General features: G+C 35.7%; 1 long non-coding RNA gene across 2 annotated transcripts; it reads left to right on the top strand.

Moving 5' to 3' along the window:
- Positions 1–12,903: 12,903 nt before the first annotated feature.
- LOC136225694 (uncharacterized) lies at positions 12,904–14,856 on the top strand. Of its 2 annotated transcripts, XR_010687232.1 has the most exons (5): positions 12,907–13,040; positions 13,232–13,280; positions 13,606–13,698; positions 14,155–14,206; positions 14,609–14,856. It is a non-coding gene; the product is annotated as an uncharacterized lncRNA (long non-coding RNA). The 2 variants fall into 2 exon arrangements; XR_010687231.1 differs by having other exon boundaries at positions 12,904–13,040; positions 13,606–14,206.
- The last annotated feature ends 377 nt before the right edge of the window (positions 14,857–15,233 follow it).

Here is a 15,233-nt window from a genome sequence, read left to right as displayed (position 1 = left end):
GCGAATTATATAATACTTTTTAACAAACTTGTTTTTATATAAAAAATACTAAATATAAATCTTTAATATTTGCAAAACACATAATTTTACATGAATCAACATATATAGAGTTCAAACCTTAAAACATTATAAGAAAATTAATGAGGTAATTAGGCATGGGCCTTTGAATGATTTTGATTCTCATTAATTTAAAAATATAAGCTAACAAGACATTTTATATTGCCCTTAGGTGTGCTCACCAAGAAAGGCAATATTTTTAGGGAATATAAAGGACAAAAAGGACAGTGACAAGTGGCTTCATCTGTGCCCTTTATCTTAGGGCTTACATTTGATGGCTGTGATTAAAAGTGGCATTGATTGTGTGTGGTGAGGTGCATGCTATTCTATGCACTGTGTTCTAGAATGTGCTATTAGGGCATTGTGGCATAAAAGCCATTGTCTACTGCGAAAAATACCAAGTTACCCTTAGTAACTCAAAGGTCTGTTTCGGTAAACAATGGAAGTCTTTTATCTTTCATTTTCTTCTATCTTCGACTTGTACTTTGAACTTCCTCCTTCCGTTTTCTTCCTTTTGTCTGGGACTAAATTCTGAAGAACTCGAAACTCTGGATTTATTATCTTCATACCCGTCCTCAAACTAGGCTTGGTAGATGTTGACTAAGCCGAGTTTGCCAAGGAGAAAGCGGAGCTGGGGCGAGTGTTGGGCTTTAGTGAACAGATCGGCCAACTGCATGGCGGAGGAGATCGGCATCAACCTTACTAACCCAGAGCGAACTCGTTCACGGATCACATGGCAGTCTATGTCAATGTGTTTCGTGCATTCTTGAAACACGGGGTTCTGAGCGATGTGCATGGCGGAGATGTTATCGCAGAAGAGCAAAGTCGCCATCATTGTCCAAATTGGTGGTGTGTCCAGATCGGCGTTCTGAGCAGTGCCGTAAACGATGTATCTTCCCTCTTAATGAACAATGATGGATCTGCACTAGACTGGACAAAACCCATGAGCAGAATTGTAGCGGTCAGTTTTGTATTCCATTGCCTACCGGCTTGGCGGAGGCCATAGAGAGATTTGGTCAATTTACACACTTGACCCGGCGAAGCTGCACTTACTCCCGGTGGTAACGTCATGTATACCTCTTCGTGAAGTTCTCCATGAAGGTATGCGTTATCAATGTCTAATTGGTGTATGCTCCATCCCTTTGCTACTGCTACCGTTAGAATCATTCTGATAGTTGTAAATTTTGCTACAGGAGCAAAAGTCGCATTGAAATCGACGCCTTCTCGTTGGTTGTAGCCCTTGCTATGAGCCTTGCCTTGAACCTGGCTATGCTTCCGTCCGCCTTATGTTTGATTCTATACACCCAGCAGCATCCAATCGGCTTCTTACCTTGAGGTAATTCTGTCAATTTCCAAGTTTGATTTGATTCTAGTGCAGCTAGCTCCTCATTCATTGCTTGCACCCAGTTCATATCTAATTTGGCCTTGTTGTATGATGTAGGTTCTTCATGACACGCAATGTTAAGCGAGAAAACTCATTTCTGATGGGACAACTTGCTGTAAGCGAGATGTTTATCAAGGGAGTGCGGAGAGTGTGTAAGGACTGGGAGGGGCCCCCCTTTGAGCAAGGCTACATGGTAATCCTTGAGGCAGTTTGGAGTTCTCCTTATCCTGGTTGATCTTCTCTTTGTGTCCTCATGTTGCAACTCAGTTTCATGCTCTATTTGTGTGATGTTTGTGTCTGTATGATTCTCTGTATCTATGATGTCTCTTGTTGGTGCTTCATTTGGGCATATCTGTGTGATGTCTGTGCAGTCCTCGTCTTCTATGACTGTTGTATGTAAGAGCTCAAGCTCTTTGTCATTGCAGAATGATGCGTCCACTTTCTTGTCTGTTTGTGAGAAAGGAAAGTATTGCTCGAAAAACTTCACATGCCTGGAGAAAAGAAATGGTGTTAGTGTCAATGTTTAACAATTTGTAACCCTTTGTGCCTTTCCTGTAGCCTAGGAAAATGCATCTGATTGCCCTGTCTGTGAATTTTGTTTTGTGTCTGTCCAAAGTAGCGGCGTAGGCCAGGCACCCAAATGTTTTGAGATTATCAATGCTGTCCTTTTCTCCATACAGTCGTTCATATGAAGTTTTTTATTGAATGGGTGTGGATGGTAGCCTATTGATTAAATAGGCTGCATGACTGACTGCTTCAGTCCAGTAGGTCTTGGACAATGAACTTTGTATCATTAGGGCTCGTGTTGTGTTCATGATGTCCATATGCTTTCTCTCGACCCTGCCATTCTGTTGTGGCGTCTCTAGACATGAGGTCTGATGTATAATCCCATTCGTGTCGTAGTTAGTATTCCCTCATCGAGAACTCTGGTCCGTTATCTGATCGTATGACCTTGATTTTCCTGTCAAACTGTCTACTCACATGAGAACAAAATTTTTGTAAGGACTGTCTCGCCTCTCCCTTGTTATTTAGTAACGCTATCCATGTGTATCGACTATAATCGTCCAGGATTGTCAGGAAATAATACTTTTGTGAGTATGATTCCTTGACAGGTCCCCATATGTCTACGTGTACTAAATCGAAAGGGTGTTTTGCTATGTTGTCACTTGTATGAAATGGCATTTTTTTGTGTTTAGCTCGTTGACAAATGTCACACGGAATTCCTTTGAAAAACTTGTAATCGTTACAGGGTAAATCTAAAGCTTTGAGCCTCTCATAAGAGGGGTGGCCAAACCGTGAATGCCACATGTTGGCTTTAATTGAAAACAAGGAAATAGAACTAGCATTTGTATTCCTAACTATGCTAGGCAACGGATCCTTAAGATGGTATAGGCCTTCCTGTTCCTTAGCCCAACCAATCCTCTTCGAACTCATCCTATCCTGTATGACACATGTGGAACCAGTTATAACGATGCACAGGTTGTTTGATTGTAAAAGCTTGCTAGTCGAAACTAGGTTGTAATCAAAATTTGGTATGCATAAGACATGATTCAATGTTATGCTGGGGCTCAATATAATAGTGCCTGTGTATTCTCCTTTTACTTTCATTCCGTTTGGTAGACTAACCCAATAGTTGTCTATCTTTCTGTGCGAGGTGTAAAAACCAACATCACAAACAATGTGGTTCGTGACACCAGTATTGACAATCCAACAAGAGTTTTTTAGTTTATTTTGAAGAGGGCTAGAAGCATTACCGGAGTTGTTGACTCTGGCGAAGGTGTTTACGCTACTGGACGAAGCTGATGCCTTTCCATTGACGTTGTGCGGAAGCAGAGAAACCAACTTCTGGTATTGATCCTTGGTAAGTGTGAACTGTTCTTGATCATCTTGAATGTTCCCTTCATCCAAGTTCCTTTCCTCTTTTTCTGAATTTGACGTGAAATTTGCCCTTGGTTGTGTTGTTTTGTAGCCGTCATTCTTTCCTCTGTTGCCATAGCTTGGGGGGTATCCGTGTTTCTTGAAACAGATTTCCTCTGTATGCCCTGTTTTCCCGCAAAAAGTGCACAAGGAAGAGCTCCTGTTCCCATTTCCCTTGCGATTCGCGTTCTTGGCATTATTCATGTAAGTCGCCTGTCTCCCTTGGTTGTTCATAACTCCCGCAAATGGCGCGTTCTCATTTGTCTCGTTTTGTCTTGCAGGCGCTAGGCCTATCTTCCTTTCGTGTTGGACAGCTAAAGCAAAGACTTTGTTGAGAGATGGAAAAGGTTCAATAAGAAGTATTTGGGAGCAGATGGTTGAGTAGGACTCGTTCAAGCCCTGCAGAAACGTCATCACTTGATCTGCATCTTGCTGATCACGCAGGACCTTGAACGCGATGCAGCCACACGGTGGCCTGCACGAGCACTTCGGCAATGGCCTGAGGTTGGTGAGTTCATCATAGAGGATATTGATGTTTGTATAGTAATCGCTTACATTGTTGTTTCCTTGTTGTAACCCGTGTATTTCCCTTCTTAACTCCAGGATCCGCAAAGAGTCGGTTTGGGCGAACCTTTCCTTCAAGTCTGCCCATACTTGTTCGGCTTTGTCTATCCACATGATGCTTCTTGCTATCGATGGGGAAAGGGCATGATGTATCCATGACATCACCATATTGTTACAACGCTCCCACTGGTTGTACATATTGTCTATGACCGCCGGTGCGGTTATCATGCCATCCACAAATGAGAACTTGTTCTTTGACATCAAGGCGACCTTCACAGAACATGACCATTGATGATAATTAGGTCCAGTGAGAACCTGAGATACAAGAGCTAGGGCGGGTGTTTCGTTTTGTGGGAGGTGATAAGGGCTACTCGTGCTTATGACGGGAATCGCCATTAATGTTGCTGATAATCTTTTTCAAGAAGAGCAGAGTTAGTGCTCTGATACCATAAGAAGATTAATGAGGTAATTAGGCGTGGTCCTTTGAATGATTTTGATTCTCATTAATTTAAAAATATAAGCTAACAAGACATTTTATATTGCCCTTAGGTGTGCTCACCAAGAAAGGCAATATTCTTAGGGAATATAAAGGACAAAAAGGACAGTGACAAGTGGCTCCATCTGTGCCCTTTATCTTAGGGCTTACATTTGATGGTTGTGATTAAAAGTGGCATTGATTGTGTGTGGTGAGGTGCATGCTATTCTATGCACTGTGTTCTAGAATGTGCTATTAGGGCATTGTGGCATAAAAGCCCTTGTCTGCTGCGAAAAATACCAAGTTACCCTTGGTAACTCAAAGGTCTGTTTCGGTAAACAAGGGAAGTCTTTTATCTTTCATTTTCTTCTATCTTCGACTTGTACTTTGAACTTCCTCCTTCTTCCGTTTTCTTCCTTTTGTCTGGGACTAAATTCTGAAGAACTCGAAACTCTGGATTTATTATCTTCATACATTATCACCTACATATTCATCTTTTTCTCTCTTTTTTTCCGGAAGGGACTCATTTTTTTATATATTAATATGTCAATTTGTGTCAATCCTACTTATTGTACAACATAGTCAAAACCTAAATACAAAGAAATGAATGGTAATAATTTTTATATAGTACTAATCGAGATAAACAATATAAAAAATAGGAAAGAAAATAGAACTCATAAAGAAAAAAAATAAAAAATGTAAAAGAATGATTTGTCTGGTATTCCTCTTACTAATTCTCTTGGGAAGTATCTGGGGATTCCTCTCCATAGTGAGAGAGTGTCTAAAGTTTCTTTTAAAGATACTTTGGACAAAGCCAATATGAGGTGTGCCACGTGGAAAGCCAAGACTCTCTCCCTCGCTGGCCGTCTGACTTTAATTCAATCTGTGAATTCCGCTGCTCCCAACCACATCATGCAGGCTTGTCAGCTTCCGAATCCTGTGCTTAATGATCTTGATAAGATTAACCGAAGGTTCCTGTGGGGGGAAGCTGCGGAGGGAAGAAAGATCCACCTGGTGCCTTGGAGTGAGGTTTGTCAGCCCAAAGATTCAGGGGGTTTGGGCATTAGGAGAGCTAAGGATAATAATAAAGTTTTATTAATGAAACTCCTTTGGCGTATGTGGCAATGCCCCTCCTCTCTCTGGGTTCGCCTTCTTTGTGGTAAGTATCGAAAAGATAAGATCTTTGGGGGCCCGAAAGAGAGAGTTATCAATTGTTCCTTCCTCTGGAAAGGGCTTAGCGCCGTTTTTGCTGAGTTTTGCTCGGGGGTTGGTCTGGATGTGGGTAATGGTAAGTCCATAAGCTTTTGGTTTGATACCTGGATTGGGGATAAACCTTTAGTGGATGTGTGCACTTCCCCCCCCCCCCCCCCCCCCCCCGCCTAGTGATATCCAAAACTGGAGGTTAGCCGATGTGGTGGACTCTGAAGGGGACTGGGTTTGGCCTAAATTTGATTCTTTCTTTAGCCTTGAGACTCTCCTTAGAATTAGAGGAGTGAAGGTGAGTAATCAAGAGGAAGACATGGATAAGCATTGCTGGGCGCTGACTAACAATGGAGTCTATTCTTGCAAATCTGCCTTTGAAGCTTTTTCCCTTAACAAGACTGATAATCCCTCGGATATTTGGAAGACCATTTGGTCCCTTAAAATCCCCTACCGCATGAGGAGCTTCCTGTGGCTGGGCGTTAAAGACATATTACTTACTAACTCAGATAGATACAGAAGGCATTTGGCGACCTCTGGAGCTTGCGGTAGATGTAGAGGCCATGTTGAATTGTTGTGCCACGCTCTTAGGGATTGCCCTAAGAGTGAAGAGGTTTGGAAGAAAATTCTCCCTCATCATACTTTCTCTTCCTTCATGTCCCATTCTGTGAACGAATGGTTCTCAGATGGTATTAGGGGAAAGTTATTGTCTTATATGGAGCATGGGGACATTTTCTTTGCCATTATCTGTCATCAAGTGTGGAAATGGAGGAACGATGAGATTTTTGATAATAAAGCTGTGCTTTTGCCTAACTTAGCTGAGTTCTTCTTGAAGAAACTCTCCTCTATTATTGATAGTTTCAAAGGTGAGTCCCTTGCCAGATCTTCCCCGAGTAGTGATGTCCACCTCGTGAGCTGGAGCAGGCCGAGAGAGGGGGTTGTGAAGCTGAATATTGATGGTTCCTGCCTCAGTAATGGTAAGATTGCTGCCGGAGGTGTTCTTAGGGATGCGGGAGGCGCCTGGCTTTCTAGGTTTACCCAGAATTTGGGTTTGGGTTCTTCCTTCTCTGCGGAGCTCTGGGGCATTCTCTCTGGGATCCAGCTGGCGATTAGGCTGGGTGTTAAGAGGCTTTCTGTGGAGTCAGATAACTTGGAGGCCATCAATATGATTTTGGGTAGTCATGCCATGAGTCTTCATAGCCGCAACCTTATTAAAGCTATTAAGAGGCTTAGCCCCTCATTTGATATCCTTGAGTTCAGCCACATTTTTCGGGAGCAGAACCGTATTGCAGATCACTTGGCGGCGGCAGGCCATGAGGGGGTGTTAGGTGTTTCTACCCTTACCGTTCCCCCTACCGCTCTTTCTCCTCTTCTTTTAGAGGATAGGATTGGGGTTAGCTTTCCTAGGCTAATCCCGGTGTAGTTGCTTGTTTTGCTTTGCTTTCCTTTCCTTTTCTACCAAAAAAAAAAGAACCATTAGAGAAAAGTAAATGAATTATAGAAAGTAACTGAAAAGAAATGAATTATAAGAGGTGGAGTGAAAGTTAAAAGGATTATATTTATAAGGCTTAATACATCAGCCGCTCCCTGAACTTGGCCAAAAAATTAGATTGGCTCCCTGAACTTTACATTTATCTCATGAGCTCCTAAACTTGCTTGTAATGCAATAAATAAAGAAAAAAATACACAAAATGCATCTATGTATAGGAGAGTGCAAAACACTTGCGCTGACATGGAATATTAGCTTGACACATATGTAAAATGATGCCACGTGTGAACTTTTTTTTATAAAAAACGTATGACTTTTAATTGAATTAAAAGGATAAAATTTCCTAAAACAAAAAACTCTTACCATGGCTTTCAAAAAAAACTCTAACCTATCTTTTTCTTGTTCCCCTCTCTGTAAATATTACCCTAAAATACTACTTTTCAACAATTGAAGCGTGATAAAGAAAATGCAGGTGTAATAGCTGGAAGAATATGGTGCTGGAAAATGAGGAAGTTCTGGCATCATCGATGTCTTCTTTTTATGAGCTTGAGGTTGTCTCGGATGATCGGAACTAAAGGGGTGGCGGCGGGGAAAGTCGAGGCAAGTGAATAAGGAGAGCAAAGAGAGGTGGAAAGTTGTCATGTAGGGGTAAGGGAAGGAGAAGAGATTGAAGATTTTGGATTTGTGTTTCGAATTGACGGGAGGGAGAATTCTGAAGATGGGTTTGCTGGGATTAATTCTGGGTTTATGTAGAGAGAATGCAAATGTTTGTCCTTTGGCTGAAATTTTCATGCATTGAGCTTCAAATTGTGAAATTCAATTATGGGTTTGTGAGAGAGAGTTGTGTTTGCCTCCATTACCACTTCTCTAATTGGGAAATTTAATGTGTAAATTATTATACAGTTTTTCTAATTGAGTTTTTATATTCATTAAGATGGATTTATGATTGTACCAAGTTGGATTTTCAGAGATAGTAATTTAATGGATTTTATCTCATTGTTTAGTTTCAAAGAAAAACGGAGAAGAAAGGTAGGAGAAGTTAAACGGAGAAGAATGGTTTAACTGTTGGATTGCTCAAAGAACAACCATCACGCGCCATTCCTCATCAGAATCACACGCAAATTGATATTAGATGCCACATAGGATTTTTGTGCTTATTTATTACATTATAAGTAAGTTTAGGGAGCCCATAAAATACATGTGAAGTTCAAAGAGCCAATCTATTTTTCTAACCAAGTTCAGGGAGCGACCGATGTATTAAGCCTATTTATAATATTCATCTTCCATTAATTTTTATAATGTAGTATTTTTTTTTTATTATATTCGACGAAGTTTTGAGATTGAATTTAGTTTTGATATTCTTCTATCTTAATAGTTATACTATTTTAAAAGTGCAAACTAAGTAAATTTTTATGATAGAATAGGATCAACTCAATAAACTCTCTATTTTATTAGACTATCTTCAATAATTAAAATTTTAATAATTATTATATAATCTATAAATTAATTTAATAATATATATAATCCATAGAAAGCACCATGACTCAATTATATATATAATCCATAAATTAATTTAATAATATATTATATTATTAAAAAAAAAAATCTATTGTACTCTTCCCGGTAGGAAGAGTACAATAGAGGAGGTGTTAATAAGTTTTCTATTAACCCTACAGTATTAATGTCAATATTAAAAATAAATGAAGTAAAAAATTGAAAAAAAATAAGAAGAAATGTTCAGCCAAACAACATGATGCAATATTTATATTAATAAATACAAAATAATTTGAAAAATTGAAAAATAGTATATACCTTATTCAATATATTTTTTTTAAGAAATCTATGTATACATTTATTAACTTTTATTGCTTTGAATGTTAGTTGTAATCAGAAGATAAAATAGGGAAATAAAAAAAAAAGACATCAATGAGATATAAATTCAATAAATAAAATGAATCAATTTAAACAATTAAAAATAGTAAAATTTAATTTTTTTTTTTTTGAGGGAAAACTAAACTTTATTAATCAAATCGGGCCATATCCTGCAGTAGAATATTGCCAATGAATACAGGAGCTATACTATGAACGAAAGAATTAGCATAGAAACGAGCATTACGTGCTAATGCATGTGCTGCCCTATTCGCTAACCTTGAAACATAAACCACCGAGCAATTCGGATAGTTTTGAAAAAATAATCTAACATAATCAACCTCTGACACATACTCAGTGATATCTCTTTTTCCTTTCCGAATGTTATCCAAAACCTCTTTAGCATCACTTTCAAATTCCACATGAGTATGTCCAAGTGCCAAGACCCAGTCAATGCTCATTGTGAGTGCTAGAATTTCCGTCATCTTAACAGACACCTTTCCATACCTAATCATACTTCTCCCTCCTTTATACTCCCCGGACTCATCCCTTAAAATCGCCCCTGCTCCAAATTTCCCTTCCTCAAAAAATTGAGCAGCATCAATATTGCATTTCAAATAACCCTATCTTGGCCTAACTCATTTAATTCTTTGAATATTTCCCTCAAGCCCAATCTTATTCCTTAATCCCAAAGACCCATCCCATATCTCCCTCCCTCTACTCAAAAGCTGCTCTTCCCTTCCCCTGCTTTCCCTAACACCGCCATCCCCAACATCTCCCTCCTCTCTCCTAAGATTTGACCCTCCACTAATTCTTCCATTCCGCCTATTCCTAACCTTCCCCCACTTCTATCCCTGCTTCCTCCACTTCCTTAAATCACCACGCGCCCTTTTTCATAGATAGGATTATTGCATAATTATGATTTTTTATGATTTCTCTGTAATTTTAAAACACATTTGGCATCAATTTTCCATTGTTTAGAGAGTGAGCAAACTAAGCACTCTTCACAATTATCAAAACATAATACATGATCCGAAAATATATTATTTTATTTTCTCTCTTATCCACATCACATTTAGCAAAAAAAAAAAAAAAATGCTTTAATACTAAGTAATTCTAAAAATTATCACTATGGTCTCACAATTTATTATTTTATATATAATTTATGTTTTTTTTGAAGAGATATATATAATTTATGTTAGTTATAAATATTACCATAAAGTTCCAGCAATAATAGGCAACTAATCATTTTTAGGTTAAGGTGCAAAAATACCCTAACATTTTGGGTCAGGAGCAATTTTACCTCTAACGTCTAAAATGGTGCAATTTTACCCCTAACGTTTGTAGCCAGGAGCAATTTTTCCCCTAACATTGATAAATTGGGTCAATTTCAGAAATAATTCGTCAAACTGTCTTCTCGGTCGTGAATCTTATCATCTACACTTCACATGTGCGTCATTTTATCAGTAACAAATCATAAACATATGTTGGGATGTGAAAAAAAATAATAAAAAAATATACTGTCTTTTGTACGAATTAGACAAAAAAATCATAAAATTCACCGAATTTATAAATATTAATCTCTAATTCTATTATTAAATTACAAAAAACATGAAATCCTTTTTTTAGTATGAATTGATATGCAATTGATGCAAAATAATGAATAAAAATATCTGTGTTTTATAATAGTGTCTGAAATTGACCCAAATTACCAACGTTAGGGTAAAATTACTTTTAGCTACAAACTTTAGGGGCAAAATTGCACCATTTTAGATATTAGAGGTAAAATTGCTCATGATCCAAAACGTTAGGGGTATTTTTACACCTTAACCCATCATTTTTTTATATTAAAAAAAAATTAAAGGTGCAAAGGGGTGCAAAAGATTAGCAACATTGCCGGATAATTAGGTGGCATAAAAGTTTGAACAATGTTTCCAAAAGATCATAAAAGTTTAATTTGTCTCAATAAAATCATTTAAGTTTGTTTTCATCCCAATAAAGTTACTTTGGACTTTTTTCTTTCATTCTTTCACCGAAATTGCTCATGTGGCATCTCAACGTCATGTCAGTGCCACTTAAATATTAAAAAAATGTAACTACATATTTTAATTGATAATCGATATGTCACGTAGGTTAATTTATGGTCAAAATTTTAATTGACAATCCTTATTTACTTGAGTTAATTTGTGGTTACATTTCTTTATTATTTCACATGGTGTTGAAACATGTGATTAGATGTCACGTAATCAACTCTGATGAAAAAATGATCGAAAAACATCCAAAATGATTTTATTGGGATAAAACAAACTTACGTGATTTTATTAAGATAAATTAAACTTTTATGACCTTTTGGGGGACATTGTCCAATTTTTTGTGACCACTGACGCTAATTACCTCAACATTGTCATAATGATTTAGGCAACATTTATTTGTTACTCCCATGCAAGGACTCTTTCAAGCACGCTCCACTTTATCAAGCACCTTGCATTAGAGATGTTCTTATAAGCTATAAAAATGTAATTGAAGCAAATTGTAGGCACAATAAGAAAACTAAAGAAAAAAATGTATAACTGAAAATTATATATTAATTACCCTAATTAGAATGCAAAATAAAAAGTAATTAGGAAAAAATACTTTAGAAAAATTAAAACCAAAATAATATAGATAATTAAAATAAATGAAAAACTTAAAATATTGCTTTTATAGAATATTCCAACGTAATGAAGATGGAAAAATATTTAAAATCCGGGTATCAACTTTTAAGTAAAAATGAATGAAAAAGATAAGGAAATTTTTTGAGGAAATTACATACAAAATCATATTTGAAATTTATTTTACATTTAACTATTTCCTTTCTTTATCTTTTATCATCATCATATATTTTAAATTTAAAATATCAAATCTCATTGAATTATTTCTAGTTTTGTCAAATTACAGTTAGTAGCCATTAAATTATTTATTTTTTTATTTCAAATTCATAATTTAGTTTTATATTTAGGCAGTCACTATCTTTTTCCATTCTACGTTATTTGTTTTCTGTTTACCCTTTTTAGTGTTTCTAAATTTCCATTTCTACCATTTATGCAATCTAACAATGCAATTCAAATTAAGTTTGTCACTCATTAAAATCTTTGATTTTCTGGGTTTTTCATAATTTCACCAATTGCTGAAACAGATTTGGCAAAGTTGTTCTAATCACAAAAATTCTAAAATCTCTGAATGTTATCAAACGTTATCATACTTTAAAAATGAATATCAACTAGTTTTTAAATCCAGTGCAAGATAAGGCATGTAGAATTTCAGAAATATTAAGTAAAACACATAAAATTTGTAGAATTTCCTATGAAAGATTGTTGAGATTTGGGAAAAGGAAAAACCAGTTTGTGTTCTTCGATCACCATTTCTGGTTTTTCACTTTTCTAGCAACAATCAAATTAATGGTCAGTAATTAATTATGTTTTTTAAAAAAGAATTTGAAATATTTTTTATAAATTTAAAAAGTGTTAATTTCCACTAAATACGTGGTTCCATATACAATAAAAGCAGTTTTTTTTAATGAAATACCGATAGAAACAGTTTAAATTACTAAAATTTGACAAAAAGAGAATTATTTTTACAAATATATACAATTGTAATATTTTAAGTTATTTATGACTTCCTTGTAACTAACTCAGATTTTTTTAGAATGAATTAGCCTCCAACCTCATAAAAAAAAGCAAATCTTCATCGGACTTGAACTTGAATACCAAGTAACATATAATAAAAGAAGAACTTCATTAACATCAGAAAAGAAAAAGCAAATCTTCATCGGATTTGATTGAGTACCAAGTAATCCATTACTACTATAAAAGCAAAAACCTCACTTACCACATGTCACATTAATAATAATTTAGCAGATGTGTCAATTTTATACAATTTTAGATTAATTATTTAATTGATATTTTGTTAACCAGTTGCTTTCTCTCTCCTATTTCTCTTTACGGGTTAAGACTCACCCACTTCTTCCATCTCATCCCTATCCCCACTCAACTGCTATACCCATTATTCCATCTCTATTAACTGCTCTCTCCCTCATTATTCTAATGGTATCATCTCTCTTAATCGATGCTTTAGAGATAATTTTTTCTTCATCTAATTTTTTCATCATCTAATCGATGCTTTATTTTCTGGGTTTAATTTTTTCTTCATCCAGCTAATCGATTATCTTACCTTTATCGATACTTTGGTTTTAATTTTTTCTTGACCTAATCTATTCTCTTACCTTTTTCTTTGACAGTGCTTGGAGATAAACAAAAATGGCAAGTGAACAATTTTCTACTGAAGAGGTAAACATTTGCAGGGATTTTGATTTTTTCTTCATCTCGATGCGTTGGGTTTAATTCTTTTTTAATTTGATTTTTTCTTAATTTCCATGCGTTGGGTTTAATTTTGTATGTGTTTTTGACTATCCTCTACTTCACCTGCTTAAAATGCCTATCAATTTCACCATGTTTTTCATTCTTATTTTGGGTTTTCATTTTATCAAACGAATGTTATCAATTTATTTTGGGGTTTCAGTTTATTAAGTATTTGTGCAATTTATTGGTTGTGACATCCCTAAGCTTATTTTCTGTAATTGTAACTACTTTCCCTAATCTTATGTTATTGCAGGATGAAAATCTGTATCTACATGCAAGAGAACCACTAATTGAAGCATTTTCCCTTTCTACTAATGACAAGCAATGTTCATAAGATTTTGTCAAGGTTAGGACCTTTGGTTTAGTTACCTTTTTTGGGCTGGTAGCATCAACTATTTGTGCATATTCCATAACAAATTTTCATTGTCAAACCAAGGATTGGAGAATGAAGTTTGGTCAATTTAGTCTTTATTTATATTCTACATGGAGCTCTTAATTTTTATTTGTCAATAGTGCATTGCACGGGGTTCATGCATTGCACGGGATAAAGTCATACCAATTAATTTTGGCACTGTTGTAATCTTTGTTTGTTTTGCTATAATTTTCATCATCAATTACTGCTTATTTTTTATTTCCTTCTTCATCTTACTCTTTATCACAGTGTGGTTTACTGAGAGTTCCAGACTAAGATCTTGGTGCAATTGTACTATTTCTTACAGTGAATTACTATAGTCTGTCTTTTACCGCATTGAAAATCGGTTCTGTAATTTCAAATCGTATGTTCTAATTGCTCCTGAACCAGGTTGTTGCTTATTAGAAACGACACCTTTAACAACGGTTGGTTGTGTGGACAGGTATTTTCATCTCAATATTTTCCCTCTCTCATATGGATAAAGTACATTTAATATCAAATAGCATTCTTCCCTTCAAATAACAAATTATGATCACGCATTCCACAATTTTCCATCTTTATTGTACTTTCCATGGGTTTGCTCTCTCTTCTACTATGGGTTTGATCTACCATGGTACTGATGTACATGTTCAATTTTTTGTAATTTGTTTTTCCTGGGTTAAACATATAGTCTATTATAGTCAGAAGTTCTCTGTTACCCAGTTAAGTTTTTATTTTTTTTTGGCTTTTCTGTTAGTAGGTCTCTATATTGGTTTACTTTTACAACTTTAACAAATGTTTCTATCTAATGAATTTGAGTTTCCATTGGATACATAATAACCAACCTTCTTTTGCAATTTAATAGATATCAGAAGTTCCAGGAAAGTTCATGGAAGGTGGAGTTGACATTAAAATGTATAATTGATTTTGAGACTTTTGCAAGTGGTTTATACTTCATCTTCATGGACTATATGATCTATCTTCTCTGTTTCCTTCTGTCTCTTCCATTAATTATGTCTTTACTTCTTTTGTAGTTTTCATTTTTCATATCTCTGTTTTGATTCATTTTTAGTTGAACTTGCTTGAATATAAGTTGAAAGCATGTGTTGTTGACATAGTGAAATTGCACTTTTCTGAAATTTTTGACAGCCTAATTTCTTTTTAGCTAATAAAAAACTTGTGGAAATAGAAGCTTGCAATTGCTAATGAATTTCTCATTTGGATGTTTTATAGTTAAGATATACATTAGTTAATTGTGATTACCATACATTGGGTTTTTTATGGTATAAATAATGAAATATATTATATTGATGGCAGGGTCTAAGGCATAGGTATCTGTTAGCGATATTTTCGAAATATGCTAATTTTCAACCTTGTCACGTGTGGTTAGGGTGCCGGCGTGCCAGAGAAATTATTTCTCAATTATGAAAAACGGTTACGTTTGTGAAATTATGCGCCGAAGACATGAATTCTAAATCGAAGCGATTGGC

This window comes from Euphorbia lathyris, chromosome 4 (genome assembly GCF_963576675.1).
Source record: "Euphorbia lathyris chromosome 4, ddEupLath1.1, whole genome shotgun sequence".
Classification (NCBI taxonomy): domain Eukaryota; kingdom Viridiplantae; phylum Streptophyta; class Magnoliopsida; order Malpighiales; family Euphorbiaceae; genus Euphorbia; species Euphorbia lathyris.
Note: the sequence above shows the minus strand (reverse complement) of the source record. Positions and strands in the feature narration are given on the sequence as shown.